The following is a 16824-nucleotide window of genomic DNA, read 5'->3' as shown; positions in this document are numbered from 1 at the left end:
TTTTTACAACAATCTGGTAGTTTCATGGTCACCATTACTGACACTAGTAATTATTCCAGATTTATTTAATGAACTGAATTTAAATTCACGTCTCTGGATCATTAGTCCAGGCCTCTGGATTACTCACCCAGTGACATTACCACTATGCTACCGAACCCCCTTTAACCCAATATTTCCGATGTTGAGTTTAGTTGTAATTTAAGCTGCAGGAAATCTCTGTTAACCGGCAAAATTCAGGAGTAGGTTCAGGTAAGTTTTACTTCATATTAGTGGCAGTTCCTGGATCTGTGGCTGTGTAACTGGGGTTCATGCACTTGTTGCTAAGCAACAGGGACGCTTGGTCTGTGGCCGGAGTTCCTGCACATGTTGCTAAGCAACAGGGAAGCCTGGATTTGTTGCTGTGTACGGAGCTCGCGTACCTTTTAACTATACCTCTCGGTAATCCGGACTTTTAGATACACCAGCACCACGCCGGTCCCGTCGGTGCCGGATAATAAAGAGTTTCCTGCATTACTGGGTTCTGCAGGCAGAGTGGAGAATTTACCGGTTGAGATTTTCCAGCTCCCCTCACCCAGACAAACCATGAACAGGTTGCAAGGGCTTTCTACAACAGTCTATTAAAAAGCATCTGTCAGCATCCCTTGGAAACTCCTGAGTACCCAAAAATCATCGCTTCCTATGAATAAAAGTGAATGCGTCTAACTGAACACAATACCTTTCAAGGTGATTGGGATAACGTTTCTATATAAGAAACCTTTGCCCCGTCTCCACCCATTCCTTATGGATGTGGATACATACCACAAAATCCTCCATAACTCTGCACAAATTGGCCATAAGCATTGGTGGTGTGTAAACTGGAAAAAGTCACAAGTCTTCCTGGACAGCCGATCCCTACAAAACGCTTTTTCTTAACCCCAGAACGACAGAGATTTTATCCCCCACAGCAGTTTGTTATTCACAGAATCACAGAAACCCCACAGTGCAGATAGAGGCCATTTCGGCCCATCGAGCCTATCCCACCCTATCCCCGTAACCCCACGTATTTAATCCCCCTAACACTAAGGGTCAATTTATCATAGCCAATCAACCTAACCCGCACATTGAATCAACTAAGGAATTTACAGAAAGACTAACCACAACTATTGATGTAAATATTGTCCATACAAAGCTCTGTACACACCCTGCAAATTCTGTTTGTGGCCAACAACAGGGAAACCACTTTAGCTGCTTTCAAAGAGTGAGAAAGGGGGATTCTCGTAGTTATCAGTATCAATAGATTCCCAGATTTCAGCGATTTACTTGTTTCCGATCCTAAATCCAAAAAATAGAATGAATGCCTAAATGCTCAGGGGGTTTCCAGTCCTGGTGCCCTAGCTCCAGCGATCACACTTCCGCTAATATCGAACAAATGAGTGGGCCTGCAACAAATCGACGCAGGCCTCTTTGCCCATCGCTGAAACAAGTGGAGAGAAATGAAATGTTTAACCCACCACTCTCACCTTGCTCTCCGTTCCAGATGATACATTTACTTCCTTTACCCAATGCTTGGGTCAGTTTGATGTGTGGCTACTGTCCAGGAATGGTTTCTGCCAAGCCTGCGAAAGATATGACGCAGGCCTACTGACCTTTGCTCTAGTGTGCAGGACAGTTCGATGTCCAGCTTAGAGACAAAGGCCTCGATTTTACACCAAACCGCCCTTGATGGGTGGGAGAGGGTCGGGGGTGGGTGGGGGAGCGGTGAGAGCACAGCATTTGAGTAACCCACCTTGCGCTCAATTCCCGACTCCGGGCTATGGAGTGGGGGAATGGGATGGGAAGGGGCCGCTCACTATTGCAGAAAAATAGATATTCTTATCAGAATGACGATCCCCGGCACGTCAAGATAAAATTATTTTATTTCCTTTCACAACACAGGTGAGTTTAAAGTCAACATTTCTTTCAACTGCGAATGAAAAGGCCTCAGCTACCTTTTGCACGTTGGAGGCAGCAGGCATTGATCGAAGCACAAGTGTGCCATTGCTCAGGACGCGTGGCTCTCACATTCCAGGTGGGAAGCAGCAACAGTGGAACCAGCGCGAGCATCCACGCTCACACTCCACCCATGAAATTATCAGCTCTGTGCTTCGATGGCTGGGCGGGTCACCATTGTTTTCATGTGTTGTGGCCCGCGAGGTGTCTGGCTGTCCCAGTGTGACCGGCCGCTGAGAAGAGGGCTGCTCGGGTGAGGGAGGTGAAGTGGTGTGCAGACGGGTGTATGTATGGTCCGAGTGCTCAGGAGAGCAGGGGCTGGGAGCATCATCAGGCAGGGATGCTGACTTGCTGCTGATGTCCTCACAACCCACGGTGCAGTGCACAGAGTCACCAGAGGCAGTTGGGACAGTGGGGCCTGCTTCATGCAAAGTCTGCAAGACATTACTTGGCCCAGCACTTACATCGAGACATTCCATCCCATCTCCCAGCCGTTGCTGCCAGCTGGGGATCTGTCATTCAAGCCAGTTGACTCTTCGCTGGAAAATCTCTGACCCGATGTTGGTCAAGACGTCATGTAGCCGATATGTGATGTCGGCAGATATACTGTACTTCTCACGGCTGTTGAGGGCCCATGGCTGGGCTTCGGTAACAACAAGAGGTGATCTCATTGAAACATACAGGATTCTGAAGGGGATTGACAGGGTAGATGCTGAGAGGTTGTTTCCCCCTGGCTGGTGTGTCTAGAACTAGGAGGCATAGTCTCAGGATAAGGGGTCGGCCATTTAAGACTGAGATGAGGAGGAATTTCTTCACTCAGAGGGTTGTGAATCTTTGGAATTCTCTGCCCCAGAGGGCTGTGGAGGCTCAGTCGTTGAGTATATTCAAGGCTGAGATCGATAGATTTTTGGAATCTAGGGGAATCAAGGGATATGGAGATCGGGCGGGAAAGTGGAGTTGAGGTCGATGATCAGCCATGATCTTATTGAATGGCGGAGCAGGCTCGAGGGGCCGTATGGCCGACTCCTGCTCCTATTTCTTATGTTCTTATGTAATTCCAGCAGCCATGTCTGTTCAACGCGCGACCGAGATGATTGGCAATGGCTGTCGGGGGCAAGTCTCCCCAGAGACAAACCCAAATGCCTCTGCACCGTGACAGCGTGTTTGCAGGGCAACAGATGCTGAATGCAGAAGGTGCAGCTGCAGGTAGCTCGGCCATCGTGTGTCTGCAGAGTGGGCTCCTTGTCACCAGAAGTCACAGTGACTGTGTCCGCTTCCTGCTGCTTGATGCTCACTGTCTCCAGGTTACCATGATTTTCCCACATCTGCTTCACCTCGTAATTGGTGAACTCTGCACAGAAGGACTGGAGATCTACAGGTGACTCTGCAACCTGCTTGAAAGAGGTCTTCTGCAGGAATGTGGCATTGGAGCACTCCTCCAGGACCTCATTGTGGAGGACCAGCGATGGAGGAAGAGGAGAGGAGCAGGCCATTCTCCGACTCGATCTGATTATTGGTGTTATTCCCGAAAGTTAGAATGCTACTTCAGGAATATATCGCCCACATCTCCTTCTGTGGAACCCAGTTCATTGCCAGATACTCCTGCAGGGGTGGGTGAAGCTGCCCAATCCCATCGACACACGATGTCAGTTTCTCCTCCGAGCCTGCATGAACCATCTCCCTGCAGATGTCAAACAATTGCTGCTTTCTCGGATGGTCCAATGTTGTAGCTGCAGATCTTCCTCTTCATGTTGAGTACAACATGGAATTGGCACAGTAACACCGTGACAGCTGGGAGGTGCTTCTTGAATGCATTGATCTCGTTAATGTCCTTATCCATGATTGCCGTCTTCACCCGATCCACGCAGGACCCCATCATTTCACCGAACACACCCACGATTTCATCCAGCATCTGAACTGTCTCATTCCGCATCTTAATCTGATGCAGAGGATAGTCGTACTGGTGGAGCTTGTACGTCCCATCAATAAACGGCAGCTTGGGAAAGGCTTCCAGACGGGACTTCATTGCTGGTGTCACGAATGCAATGAACTGGCCAACACGCACTGTTGTCCCGTGCCGTTCAATCTTTTCCAGAGTATCACAGAGTGCATTCATGCTGTCATCGCCTGCTTTGGCTGGTGTCTTTAGATTTCACAGATCGTGCAGGGTTACTAGCTTGCTGAATATAAACCTTCAGGTGCTTGCTCCCGGGTTGTAGCTTGGCCAACTCCTCCACCCTCTGCATCTCATCCGGGTTGAGTTGCCGTCTCCTGACAGAGAGAGGTAAACATTCCGGACTCAGGAGGTGGTGGGTATGCGCGAGGTGAATTTCAATGTGATGATGGCCTTGCAGCCCATGGCGAGGGATCTGGAAAAGAAATGGCAATGAGACCCAGAGCTATCAGTTTGGGGAAGTTCACTCCGTGCAGAGTGGGGGTGGTGGTGCCCTGATCTGCTGCTGCCCTCTACCCTGGACCCTGCCAGGGAGTCCGCTGCCTTGAATCCTGAGGGTGGTACCCATGTATAGATTGGGTAAGTGTGGTGTTTGGTTTGGTCGATTGCAGTGGCGACCTGGCGGGGGCTGGTTAATGGATGGTGGTCGCTGCGGATGATACACTTTCAATCACTAGCAGGGCAGTGGCATCCCTGGTGCTCCCCTCAGAGTCTCCTCCCATCCGCACCGCGGAACGCCAGCGCCACTGCGGGAGGTTTTAGTGATTGACTCTGCATGAGCTGGGTGTGGAGTCGGTACTTTGTACTCGCGCTTAAGACCGAGGCCATCAGGCACTCGACCGTGACTCCATCAGGCTGATCTCCCACGTCATTCCCACACTTACCAAACGGCGCCCGTGATAGTCCACTCGCCATCTGCTCCCACCATACTGCATCACGGCTCAAATCAAAGCACAATCAGTGGTACGTGAACGGCACACGACACAATTAAAAGTCTTCCCAACTGCAATACCTACCGCTGATTCAGTCTCAACCCAGTGGAACAGGCCCATGGCTGTCCGTAGTGGACGCAGCATAGTTTCAGCGAGGCCTACTGGAAGTGGCTGGGAGATTAGCGTAAGAGATTAGCGTGTAAATTTAAGGCACATGGGATTGGGGGCAAGATATTGACTTGGATAGAGAACTGGTTGGCAGACAGAAAGCAAAGAGTTGGAATAAACAGGTTTTTTTCCGAGTGGCAGGCAGCGACTAGTGGGGTACCTCAGGGATTGGTCCTAGGACCCCAGCTATTCACAATATATATTAATGATCTGGACGAGGGAACTAGATGTCATATCTCCAAATTTGCAGACGACACAAAGCTGGGTGGGCGTGTGTGCTGTGAGGAGGGTGCCGAGAAACTGCAGGATGATTTGGACAGGTTGGGTGATTGGGCAGAAGCATGGTAGATGCAATATAACGTGGATAAATGTGAGGTTATCCACTTTGGTGGCAAAAACAGGAAGGCAGATTATTATCTGAACGGCAATAGATTGGGAGAAGGGGAAGTCTAACGAGACCTGGGTGTCCTTGTGCACCAGTCGCTGAAGGTAAGCATGCAGGTGCAGCAGGCAGTTAAGAAGGCAAATGGTATATTGGCCTTCGTAGCGAGAGGGTTTGAGTACAGGAACAAGGATGTCTTGCTGCAGTTGTACAGGGCCTTGGTGAGACCACATCTTGAGTATTGTGTGCAGTTTTGGTCGCCTTATCTGAGGAAGGATGTTCTTGCCATGGAAGGAGTTCAGCGAAGATTCACCAGGCTGATACCTGGGATGGCAGGAATGACGTATGAGGAGAGATTGGGTCGATTGGGCTTGTACTCGCTGGAGTTTAGAAGAATGAGAGGGGATCTCATTGAAACTTATAAAATTCTGACAGGACTGGACAGACTAGATGCAGGAAGGATGTTCCCGATGGTCGGGGAGTCCAGAACCAGGGGTCACAGTCTAAGGATAAGGGGTAAGCCATTTAGGACAGAAATGAGGAGGACTTTCTTCACCCAGAGAGTGGTGAACCTGTGGAATTCTCTGCCACAGAAGGCAGTAGAGGCCAATTCATTAAATATATTCAAGAAGGAGTTGGATATATTTCTTAAGGCTAAAGGGATCAAGGGATATGGGGAGAAAGCAGGGACAGGGTACTGAACTTGGATGATCAGCCATGATCGCATTGAATGGCGGAGCAGGCTCGAGGGGCCGAATGGCCTACTCCTGCTCCTATCCTCTATGTTTCTATGGGAATTTGGATCCTCCGTTTCTTGTTCTCCGTCACAAGAGTGTGGGTGGAGAGTTTCCTAAATAGCCTGGCCGTTGCCTGTAACAACAACAACAACTTGCATTTATATAGCACCTTTAACATAGGAAAACATCCCAAGGTGTTTCACAGGAGTGTCTGCAGACCAAGTAACCTGTTGAAACCCCTCCAGTTTTCTGTCGAAATGGCCGTAACTGTCGAACCCCAGGGAAGTAAACATGACAAGGAATTGCTCTGTTGTGTGGACTGGAGTAAACATCAGCACCTCAGGGAAACCGCAAATGGGTCAAACGGCAAGCATCAAATGAAGGGAAACGGACGGCTTATGAATGCTCATGAATTCACATTTAAAGCAATTTCAAGCTGCTTTCTCGGTTTAAAGACCTTTTCTCTGTTTCGAAGGTTCAGCTTCCAAGGTCTGGACTGCTGGGGCTTGCAACACATGTTTAAATAAGGAAAATCAATTTCTGGCCAGGAAACACACTGCAGCAAAATAACGCTGACAACCCAGTATTACAGAGAATAGAGATTTAAGCACACAAACACAAAATACTGCGGATGCTGGAAATCTGAAATAAAATGCTGGAAATGTTCAGCAGGTCAGGCAGCATCTGTGGAGAGAGAAACAGAGTTAACGTTTCAGGTCGATGACCCTTTGTAAGAACTGGAAATAGTTAGAGATGTAACAGGTTTTAAAAAAGCGCAGAGGCAGGGAAAGGGGGGAGTAGCAGAGGAAAGAACAAAAGAGAAGGTCTGTGATGGGGTGGAAGAGTAAATGACAAAATGGATGATGGTGCAAGGCAAATGGAGATGGTAATGGGACATGTTAAGAAACAAAAGATGAGTCTAGATGAGGTGTAAATCGCACTGGCAGAATGATCAACAGCTGCCATGTGAGAGAAATAGGGGCCGAGGTTATGGTCTGAAATTGTTGCACTCGAGATTGAGTCCGGAAGGCTGTAAAGTGCCAAATCGAAAGATGAGGTGCTGTTCCTCGAGCTTACGTTGAGCTTCATTGGAACGGTGCAAGAGGCCAAGGACAGAGAGATCAGAGCGGGAGTGGAGCGGAGAATTAAAGTGACAGGCAACCGGAAGCTCAGGGTCACCCTTACGGACTGAACGGAGGTGTTCCGCAAAGCAGTCACCCAATCAGCGTTTGGTCTCCCCAATGGAGGGGAGACCGCATCGTGAGCAGCGAATACAGTGTACTAAATTGCAAGAAGTACAAGTAAATCGCTGTTTCACCTGGAAGGGGTGTTTGGGGCCCTGGACAGTGGGAAGGGGGGAGGTGAAAGGGCAGGTGTTTCATCTCCTGCGCTTGCACGGGAAGGTGCAATGGCAAGGGGAAGGGGTGTTGGGGGTGACTGAAGAGTGGACCAGGGTGTCGCGGAGGGAGCGGTCCCTTCGGAAAGCTGAAGGGCAAGGAGAGGGAAAGATGTGTTTGTCCCCTCTGATACACCCCACACCCCTCACTGTAACACTCTGATACACCCCACACCCCTCACTGTAACACTGATATACCCCACACCCCTCACTGTAACACTGATATACCCCACACCCCTCACTGTAACACTGATATACCCCACACCCCTCACTGTAACACTCTGACACACCCCACACCCCTCACTGTAACACTGATATACCCCACACCCCTCACTGTAACACTGATATACACCACACCCCTCACTGTAACACTGATATACCCCACACCCCTCACTGTAACACTCTGATATATCCCACACCCCTCACTGTAACACTGATATACCCTACACCCCTCACTGTAACACTCTGATATACCCCTCACTGTAACACTGATATACCCCACACCCCTCACTGTAACACTGATATACCCCACACCCCTCACTGTAACACTGATATACCCCACACCCCTCACTGTAACACTGTTATACCCCACACCCCTCACAGTAACACTCTGATATACCCCACACCCCTCACTGTAACACACTGATATACCCCACACCCCTCACTGTAACACTCCGATATACCCCACACCCCTCATAGTAACACTGATATAACCCACACCCCTCACTGTAACACTGATATACCCCACACCCCTCACTGTAACACTCTGATATACCCCACACCCCTCACTGTAACACTGATATCCCCCACACCCCTCATAGTAACACTCTGATATACCCCACACCCCTCACTGTAACACTCTGATATGCCCCACACCCCTCACTGTAACACTGATATACCCCACACCCCTCACTGTAACACACTGATATACCCCACACCCCTCACTGTAACACTGATATACCCCACACCCCTCACTGTAACACTGTTATACCCCACACCCCTCACAGTAACACTCTGATATACACCACACCCCTCATAGTAACACTCTGATATATCCCACACCCCTCACTGTAACACTGATATACCCCACGCCCCTCACTGTAACACTGATATACCCCACACCCCTCACTGTAACACTGATATATCCCACACCCCTCACTGTAACACACTGATATACCCCACACCCCTCACTGTAACACTGATATACCCCACACCCCTCACTGTAACACTGTTATACCCCACACCCCTCACAGTAACACTCTGATATACCCCACACCCCTCACTGTAACACACTGATATACCCCACACCCCTCACTGTAACACTCCGATATACCCCACACCCCTCACTGTAACACTGATATAACCCACACCCCTCACTGTAACACTGATATACCCCACACCGCTCACTGTAACACACTGATATACACCACACCCCTCACTGTAACACACTGATATACCCCACACCCTTCACTGTAACACTCTGAGATACCCACTGTAACACTCTGATATACCCCACACCCCTCACTGTAACACTCTGATATACCCCACACCCCTCACTGTAACACTGATATACCCCACACCCCTCACTGTAACACTGATATACCCCACACCCCTCACTGTAACACTGATATACCCCACACCCCTCACTGTAACACTGTTATACCCCACACCCCTCACAGTAACACTCTGATATACCCCACACCCCTCACTGTAACACACTGATATACCCCACACCCCTCACTGTAACACTCCGATATACCCCACACCCCTCATAGTAACACTGATATAACCCACACCCCTCACTGTAACACTGATATACCCCACACCCCTCACTGTAACACTCTGATATACCCCACACCCCTCACTGTAACACTGATATCCCCCACACCCCTCATAGTAACACTCTGATATACCCCACACCCCTCACTGTAACACTCTGATATACCCCACACCCCTCACTGTAACACTGATATACCCCACACCCCTCACTGTAACACACTGATATACCCCACACCCCTCACTGTAACACTGATATACCCCACACCCCTCACTGTAACACTGTTATACCCCACACCCCTCACAGTAACACTCTGATATACACCACACCCCTCATAGTAACACTCTGATATATCCCACACCCCTCACTGTAACACTGATATACCCCACGCCCCTCACTGTAACACTGATATACCCCACACCCCTCACTGTAACACTGATATATCCCACACCCCTCACTGTAACACACTGATATACCCCACACCCCTCACTGTAACACTGATATACCCCACACCCCTCACTGTAACACTGTTATACCCCACACCCCTCACAGTAACACTCTGATATACCCCACACCCCTCACTGTAACACACTGATATACCCCACACCCCTCACTGTAACACTCCGATATACCCCACACCCCTCACTGTAACACTGATATACCCCACACCCCTCACTGTAACACTGATATATCCCACACCCCTCACTGTAACACTGTTATACCCCACACCCCTCACAGTAACACTCTGATATACCCCACACCCCTCACTGTAACACACTGATATACCCCACACCCCTCACTGTAACACTCCGATATACCCCACACCCCTCATAGTAACACTGATATAACCCACACCTCTCACTGTAACACTGATATACCCCACACCCCTCACTGTAACACTCTGATATACCCCACACCCCTCACTGTAACACTGATATACCCCACACCCCTCATAGTAAAACTCTGATACACCCCACACCCCTCACTGTAACACTCTGATATACCCCACACCCCTCACTGTAACACTGATATACCCCACACCCCTCACTGTAACACTCTGATATACCCCACACCCCACACTGTAACACTGATATACCCCACACCCCTCACTGTAACACACTGATATACCCCACACCCCTCACTGTAACACTGATATACCCCACACCCCTCACTGTAACACTGTTATACCCCACACCCCTCACAGTAACACTCTGATATACCCCACACCCCTCACTGTAACACTGATATACCCCACACCCCTCACTGTAACACTGTTATACCCCACACCCCTCACAGTAACACTCTGATATACACCACACCCCTTTCTGTAACACACTGATATACCCCACACCCCTCACTGTAACACTCCGATATACCCCACACCCCTCACTGTAACACTGATATACCCCACACCCCTCACTGTAACAATGATATATCCCACACCCCTCACTGTAACACTGTTATACCCCACACCCCTCACAGTAACACTCTGATATACCCCACACCCCTCACTGTAACACTCTGATATACACCACACCCCTCATAGTAACACTCTGATATACCCCACACCCCTCACTGTAACACTGATATACCCCACACCCCTCACTGTAACACTGTTATACCCCACACCCCTCACAGTAACACTCTGATATACCCCACACCCCTCACTGTAACACACTGATATACCCCACACCCCTCACTGTAACACTCCGATATACCCCACACCCCTCACTGTAACACTGATATACCCCACACCCCTCACTGTAACACTGATATATCCCACACCCCTCACTGTAACACTGTTATACCCCACACCCCTCACAGTAACACTCTGATATACCCCACACCCCTCACTGTAACACACTGATATACCCCACACCCCTCACTGTAACACTCCGATATACCCCACACCCCTCATAGTAACACTGATATAACCCACACCTCTCACTGTAACACTGATATACCCCACACCCCTCACTGTAACACTCTGATATACCCCACACCCCTCACTGTAACACTGATATACCCCACACCCCTCATAGTAAAACTCTGATACACCCCACACCCCTCACTGTAACACTCTGATATACCCCACACCCCTCACTGTAACACTGATATACCCCACACCCCTCACTGTAACACTCTGATATACCCCACACCCCACACTGTAACACTGATATACCCCACACCCCTCACTGTAACACACTGATATACCCCACACCCCTCACTGTAACACTGATATACCCCACACCCCTCACTGTAACACTGTTATACCCCACACCCCTCACAGTAACACTCTGATATACCCCACACCCCTCACTGTAACACTGATATACCCCACACCCCTCACTGTAACACTGTTATACCCCACACCCCTCACAGTAACACTCTGATATACCCCACACCCCTTTCTGTAACACACTGATATACCCCACACCCCTCACTGTAACACTCTGATATACCCCACACCCCTCACTGTAACACTGATATACCCCACACCCCTCACAGTAACACTCTGATATACCCCACACACCTCACTGTAACATACTGATATACACCGCACCCCTCATAGTAACACTCTGATATACCCCACACCCCTCACTGTAACACTGATATACTCCACACCCCTCACGGAGCACTCTGATATACCCCACACCCCTCACTATAACACTGATATACCCCACACCCCTCACTGTAACACACTGATATACCCCACACCCCTCACTGTAACACTGATATACCCCACACCCCTCACTGTAACACTGTTATACCCCACACCCCTCACAGTAACACTCTGATATACCCCACACCCCTCATAGTAACACTCTGATATACCCCACACCCCTCACTGTAACACTGATATACCCCACACCCCTCACTGTAACACTGATATACCCCACACCCCTCACTGTAACACTGATATACCCCACACCCCTCACTGTAACACACTGATATACCCCACACCCCTCACTGTAACACTGATATACCCCACACCCCTCACTGTAACACTGTTATACCCCACACCCCTCACAGTAACACTCTGATATACCCCACACCCCTCACTGTAACACACTGATATACCCCACACCCCTCACTGTAACACTCCGATATACCCCACACCCCTCATATAACACTGATATACCCCACACCCCTCTCTGTAACACTGATATACCCCACACCCCTCACTGTAACACTCTGATATACCCCACACCCCTCACTGTAACACTGATATACCCCACACCCCTCATAGTAACACTCTGATATACCCCACACCCCTCACTGTAATACTCTGATATACCCCACACCCCTCACTGTAACACTGATATACCCCACACCCCTCACTGTAACACACTGATATACCCCACACCCCTCACTGTAACACTGATATACCCCACACCCCTCACTGTAACACTGTTATACCCCACACCCCTCACAGTAACACTCTGATATACACCACACCCCTCATAGTAACACTCTGATATACCCCACACCCCTCACTGTAACACTCTGATATACCCCACACCCCTCACTGTAACACTCTGATATACCCCACACCCCTCACTGTAACACTGTTATATCCCACACCCCTCACAGTAACACTCTGATATACCCCACACCCCTCACTGTAACACACTGATATACCCCACACCCCTCACTGTAACACTCCGATATACCCCACACCCCTCACTGTAACACTGATATACCCCACACCCCTCACTGTAACACTGATATATCCCACACCCCTCACTGTAACACTGTTATACCCCACACCCCTCACAGTAACACTCTGATATACCCCACACCCCTCACTGGAGCACTCTGATATACACCACACCCCTCATAGTAACACTCTGATATACCCCACACCCCTCACTGTAACACTGATATACCCCACACCCCTCACTGTAACACTGATATACCCCACACCCCTCACTGTAACACTGATATACCCCACACCCCTCACTGTAACGCACTGATATACCCCACACCCCTCACTGTAACACTGATATACCCCACACCCCTCACTGTAACACTGTTATACCCCACACCCCTCACAGTAACACTCTGATATACCCCACACCCCTCACTGTAACACACTGATATGCCCCACACCCCTCACTGTAACACTCTGATATACCCCACACCCCTCACTGTAACACTGATATACCCCACACCCCTCACAGAAACACTCTGATATACCCCACACCCCTCACTGTAACACACTGATATACACCACACCCCTCATAGTAACACTCTGATATACCCCACACCCCTCACTGTAACACTGATATACCCCACACCCCTCACTGTAATACTGATATACCCCACACCCCTCACTGTAACACACTGATATACACCACACCCCTCACTGTAACACTGATATACCCCACACCCCTCACTGTAACACTGTTATACCCCACACCCCTCACAGTAACACTCTGATATACCCCACACCCCTCACTGTAACACACTGATATGCCCCACACCCCTCACTGTAACACTCTGATATACCCCACACCCCTCACTGTAACACTGATATACCCCACACCCCTCACAGAAACACTCTGATATACCCCACACCCCTCACTGTAACACACTGATATACACCACACCCCTCACTGTAACACTCTGATATACCCCACACCCCTCACTATAACACTGATATACCCCACACCCCTCACTGTAATACTGATATACCCCACACCCCTCACTGTAACACACTGATATACACCACACCCCTCACTGTAACACACTGATATACCCCACACCCTTCACTGTAACACTCTGATATACCCACTGTAACACTCTGATATTCACAATTCACAATTCAAATCGCTTTATTGGAATGATAAGTTACATCTTATGTTGCCAAAGCATCAAAATACATTTCTGGTTAAGCACATAAACACAGTTCTATTCATACAGTGTATAAACAGGTATATCCCTGAGTGTATAAATATACATTCGCATTGTTTATATATATTCTTTTCTTAGTTTACTGGTTGTCCCTCTGTTCATGGCAAGCTGTAACATAGTGTGCCGCCAGTGTTACACAGCTTCTCTCCTCTCCCAGTAGGAATGGGAGTTTTTGGTTGTCATTCAGATTTCTGAAATCAGGGCATATTTGTGAGAATTTTTGGTAGAAATTCTCCCTGATGCCCTGATATTTTCCGCAGGCTGTGAGGAAGTGCATCTCTGTCTCCACTACTCCCTGACTGCAGTGAGAGCATATCCTGTCTTCTCTTGGCAGCCTGGTCTGCCTGTGTCTGCCTTTTTCGATTGCTAGGCTATGTTCGCTAAGTCTGTACCTTGTCAAGGTTCTTCTCAGTTTGTTATCCTTTACCATGGTCAGGTAATCAGCTATGTTGTATTGTCTGTTTAGGGCCAAGTAGCAATTGAGTTTGCTTTGGGTTTTTGTTGTTTCTGCCCAATATGTCAGGTAGTTTTCCTTTTGCTTAGCGACGATTGTGTTGGGTCGAATTCTTTGTGTTACCCTGTCACTGTCCTGGGGCTGGTTATTGTTAGTATTGTTAGTAGTTACTTCACTGAGTCCCAGGACTAGTTGACTGAGGGTATTCTTCTTTATGGTCAGCTCTTGGCATTTCAGGGCGTCGTAGTGATAGCATTGGGGATCGCTCATTTGTAGGTGATTCCAAAATTTGGTGGCTCTTTTTTGGATAGTGATTATTAATGGATATTGGCCTAGTTCCGCCCTGCATGCATTGTTTACTGTTTTCCTTTGAGTCCGGAGGATACTTTTACAGAATTCTGCATGTAGGATCTCAATTGGGTGTTTGTCCCATTTTGCAAATTCTTGTTGAGTTAGCGGTCCCCATACCTCACTGCCATAGAGTGCAATTGGTTCAATTACTGATTTGAAAATTTTGAGCCAAATGCTAATTGGGATTTCTATTTGGATTGATTTTTTGATGGCATAGAAAGCCCTTCTTGCTTTCTCTTTCAGTTCATTCACAGCCAGTTTGAAGTTTCCCGTAGAACTGATTTTTAAGCCCAAGTATGTGTAGTTAGTGGTTTGTTCAATTTTGGTTGTTCCTACTGTGAAATTTATTTTGGGTCCCTGATGTTTGGATCTTTGCTGGAACACAAGGACTTTGGTTTTTTGGGGATTTATTGTCAGGGCCCAAGTCTGGCAGTACGACTCCAGTACGACCCCACACCCCTCACTGTAACACACTGATATACCCCACACCCCTCACTGTAACACTGATATACCCCACACCCCTCACTGTAACACTCTGATATACCCCACACCCCTCAATGAAACACTCTGATATATCCCACACCCCTCACTGTAACACTCTGATATACCCCACACCCCTCACTGTAACACACTGATATACCCCACAGCCCTCACTGTAACACTCTGATATAACCCACACCCCTCACTGTAACACTCTGATATACCCCACACCCTTCACTGTAACACTCTGATATACCCCACACCCCTCACTATAACACTGATATACCCCACACCCCTCACTGTAATACTGATATACCCCACACCCCTCACTGTAACACACTGATATACACCACACCCCTCACTGTAACACACTGATATACCCCACACCCTTCACTGTAACACTCTGATATACCCACTGTAACACTCTGATATACCCCACACCCCTCACTGTAACACACTGATATACCCCACACCCCTCACTGTAACACTGATATATCCCACACCCCTCACTGTAACACTCTGATATACCCCACACCCCTCACTGTAACACTCTGATATACCCCACACCCCTCACTGTAGCACTGATATACCCCACACCCCTCAATGTAACACTCTGATATACCCGACACCCGTCACTGTAACACTGATATACCCCACACCCCTCACTGTAACACTCTGATATACCCCACACCCCTCACTGTAACACTCTGATATAACCCACACCCCTCACAGTAACACTCTGATATACCCCACACCCCTCACTGTAACACTCTGATATAACCCACACCCCTCACTGTAACACTCTGATATACCCCACACCCTTCACTGTAACACTCTGATATACCTCACACCCCTCACTTTAACACTGATATACCCCACACCCCTCACTGTAACACACTGATATACCCCACACCCCTCACTGTAACACTCTGATATACCCCACACCCTTCACTGTAGCACTCTGATATACCTCACACCCCTCACTGTAACACTGATAAACCCCACACCCCTCACTGTAACACACTGATATACCCCACACCCCTCACTGTAAAACTCTGATATACCCCACACCCCTCACTGTAACACTCTGATATAACCCACACCCCTCACTGTAACACTCTGATATACCCCACACCCTTCACTGTAACACTCTGATATACCTCACACCCCTCACTGTAACACTGATAAACCCCACACCCCTCACTGTAACACACTGATATACCCCACACCCCTCACTGTAAAACTCTGATATACCCCACACCCCTCACTGTAAAACTCTGATATACCCCACACCCCTCACTGTAACAC

At 48.6% G+C, this 16824-nt stretch overlaps 1 pseudogene; it reads right to left on the bottom strand.

Moving 5' to 3' along the window:
• Positions 1 to 1394: 1394 nt before the first annotated feature.
• Positions 1395 to 6473, bottom strand: LOC147096978 (uncharacterized; annotated as a pseudogene).
• Positions 6474 to 16824: the final 10351 nt, after the last annotated feature.

The sequence above is a fragment of the Somniosus microcephalus genome, chromosome 33, assembly GCF_052327205.1.
Source record: "Somniosus microcephalus isolate GS21.2 chromosome 33, FLI_Smic_1.0, whole genome shotgun sequence".
Taxonomy (NCBI): Eukaryota; Metazoa; Chordata; class Chondrichthyes; order Squaliformes; family Somniosidae; genus Somniosus; species Somniosus microcephalus.
Note: the sequence above shows the minus strand (reverse complement) of the source record. Positions and strands in the feature narration are given on the sequence as shown.